Below are 3,399 nucleotides of genomic sequence, written 5' to 3' on the forward strand. Positions count from 1 at the left end.
GTTTGTGTGTACATTGTAATCACTTTCCCTCCTACATATGAATGGTAACTTGTAAACATTCTGAAGAGATGCTGAAATGTATCAACAAAGACTGTCAGCTATTATGTAAGTGTCTGTGTGCTTAGTAAGAGAGGATGGCCCTATGGTCTAGTTATATGACTCATCAAAAATAAACAGATAAATACATACATACATACATAATTTCTAGGCAAAAAGCAGACTGTTTAGGTGATTTAAAATAAACATTTTAGTTCTCTCCTACTGCTTCCCAAGATGCTGAAGGGAAAACAGGCCAAGGGGAAGAAGGTAGCGCTGGCCACTGCCATCATAATAAAGCAGGAGGCCAAGAAGGTGGTGAACCCTCATCTGAGAAGAGGTCCAAGAATTTTGGTATTGGACTAGACATCCAGCCCAAAAGGGACTCTTACTTGCTTTGTCAAATAGCCCTGCTACATCTGGCTGCAGAGGCAAAGGACTATTCTTTATAGGTGTCTGAAAGTACCTCCTGCCATGAACCAGTTCACCCAGGCCTTGGACCGCCAAACAGCTATGCAGTTGCTCAAGCTGGCCCACAAGTACCAACTGGAGACAAAGCAAGGGATGATACAGAGGCTGCTGGACCGGGCTCAGAAAAAAGCTGCTGGCAAAAGGGATGTCCCCTCCAAGAGGCCACCTGTCTTTTGAGCAGGGGTTAACATTGTCACCACCCTGGTAGAGAACAAGAGGCCCCAGATAGTAGTGATGGTACACAGTGGGGATCCCATTGAGCTGGTTGTCTTCCTTCTCACCTGCGCTGGAAGACAGGGGTTTCCTATTACATCATCAAGGGGAAGGCCAGGCTGGGGCCTCTAGTCCACAGGAAGACCTGTATCACCACTGCCTTCACACAGATTAAATTAAAAGACAAAGGAGCTCTGGCTAGGCTGGTGGAAGCTATCCAGACCAATTACAATGACAGATATGATGAGATCTGCTGGCACTGGGTAGGCGACATTCTGGGTCCAAAGTCAGTGGCTTGAATCACCAAGCTGGAAAAGGCCAAGGCTAAGGAACTGGCTACCAAGCTGGGCTAAGTGTAGAGTGTGAAGTTTTCTGTGCATAAAAGTAACAGAAATTCTCCCTCAACCAAAAAGTAAATAAATAAATAGTAAATAAATAAATATTCTAGTTCCAGTACAGTAAATATTATAAATTCTACATTGTAGCACCACATCATGCATTATAGAGGAAGACCAGAGGGAATGTTGGCTATGAACTCATGTCTTCATTTACTAAAAAATATTTACATTTCTTCAATGCCTAATGCAATGCTTAACATGTATAGTATAGTATAGTATAGTAGATACTAGGTGAATATGACTTGAATTTATCTATCTATGCATTCTTACATTAATATATCTGGGACAGCCACATCAGGCCAGACACTGTTAAGTCCAAGGGATATGTTGGTGATCAGTGCAGGTAGTCTCTGCCCTCATGGTCTCAAAAATAACTCATCTATGCAGTAGTTTCCCTTCTGAATAAGAGTAGATCCTACTCTTAAACATGCTATGAATTAGTGTTTTTCCAGTCCTGGCTGTACTTTGGAAGCACAGAAGATGCTTTAACTTCCTCATGCCTGGGCCCTTACCCAAACCAATTCAATCAAAATCAGTGAGAGTGGGATCTGGAAACAGCTGCTCTTCAAAGAGCCTTAGGAGATTGTGAGGCACAGCCAAGATTGTGAATACTAAGTGATTCCCTACCTTTTGTTATGTGATGGAGTGTGTCCCCAACTGCCCACCTCCCAAATTCATATGTTGACATCCTAATTGACAGTACCTCAAAATGTGGCCTTATTTAGAGAGATGGTCTTCAGAGAGGTAATGGAGTTAAAATGAGATCATTACAATGGTCTCTAATCCATTAAGATTGGTGTCTTATATAAAAGGGAAAATTGAAGACAGACACCCACATAGGGGAGCATCATATAAAAGGAAGGCAGACCTTAGGGTGATGCTTTTTCTAGCCATGAAACCCCCAATATATCAGCCAACGACCAGAAGGGAGGCATAGAGCTGATATGTCATTGCCCTCAAGAGGGAGGTCACCTTGTCACCTTGACTTGGGTGTGCAGCCTCAGGATCTGTGAGACAATAAATTGTTGTTGCTTATCCCACCCAGTCTGTGGTACTTGTTTATGGTTGCCATAGTGAACCACACACAGCACAGTTCATCATTTTTAAAACTAATTTTTTAAAGAGCTACAACATTCTTCAGTTTCCTTTCATCCTCATTCCCTCCTGGAAATGGGCCAGCCTTTGAACTCACATAAGATACTGTGTCCCTGCTCTTTTCCAAGGTAGGTTATCTTTATTAATAGAGTCATAGTGCTGACATGTACATGACAGGCCCACCTGGAGCCAGAGAGTTACAGCCTGATACCATGATGAATCATCCATGCCCTGTAGTCCTACTCACCCAGCAAAGCTTGGGTGGATAGTTGCTGCTGCTCAGATCAGAAAGAACTCGGACACACTTGTTTCAGTGGCCCTTTAAGTTCCGCGTCACCTTTTGATTTCCTCTGACAACATTGGAGTCTTGCCTCTTTAAGTTATTGTTTTAGAAAATTCAATTTATAATTACTTTTGATATGAAAAGCTTAAAAGATTCAGTGTTCTGCTTTATTAGCTGTATAATCAGCCTGTTTCAGGTGCACGATGTGAGGAGCAGCATGGTTGGCCCAGTTTCCCGCTGAATATCTGGACAGTGGTAGCATCTTCAATTGCAGAGTTGTTCTCACAATGCATGCTTTCCAAACTCCTAATCATTGGACCCGAATTCAAACTCATTTCCCTTTAGTGTCAAGGATTTCTGGGGTGAAACAAGCTTTTTGAAGAAAATACTTCCAGTAAATTTTTGCTTATCAAATTTGAACCCAGTCAACATAGATCCCAAAGCTGAAACTAATGTTAATTTTATTTTATTTTATTTTTTTAATTTATTTTATTAAATACATTTGTCTCTGCCTTCCGCCCACCACTTTCCTTTGCCCTTCCCCCTCCAACCCTTCCCCTTTGATTTTCTCCATGAGACCTTGCTATATGTTCCTTGATTTTCCCCTTCCCTTCTTTTTCCCCCCGCCCACCCCTCCCTCCTTCCCTCTTGTCTCTGTTGGTTTCTTTTCCTTTCAGTGTTGCTGGTCTTGATTTCCTTGCATCTTTGTTTTGTTGGTTAGGTTCCACTTATAGGTGAGATCACATGGTATTTGTCTTTTGCCTCCTGGCTTATTTCGCTTAGCATAATGTTCTCTAATTCCATCCATGCTGTCGCGAAGTTTAGTAGTTCTTTTTTTCTTTCTGCTGCCTAGTATTCCATTGTGTAAATGTACCATAATTTTTTGATCCACTCATCTACTGG

General features: G+C 41.9%; 1 pseudogene; it reads left to right on the forward strand.

Annotated features, from left to right (window-relative positions):
• The first annotated feature begins 273 nt into the window (after window positions 1-273).
• Window positions 274-1,073, forward strand: LOC129087998 (60S ribosomal protein L7a-like; annotated as a pseudogene).
• Window positions 1,074-3,399: the final 2,326 nt, after the last annotated feature.

This window comes from Pteronotus mesoamericanus, unplaced genomic scaffold (genome assembly GCF_021234165.1).
Source record: "Pteronotus mesoamericanus isolate MK-2021 breed Mesoamerican mustached bat unplaced genomic scaffold, CSHL_Meso_final scaffold_54, whole genome shotgun sequence".
Classification (NCBI taxonomy): Eukaryota; Metazoa; Chordata; class Mammalia; order Chiroptera; family Mormoopidae; genus Pteronotus; species Pteronotus mesoamericanus.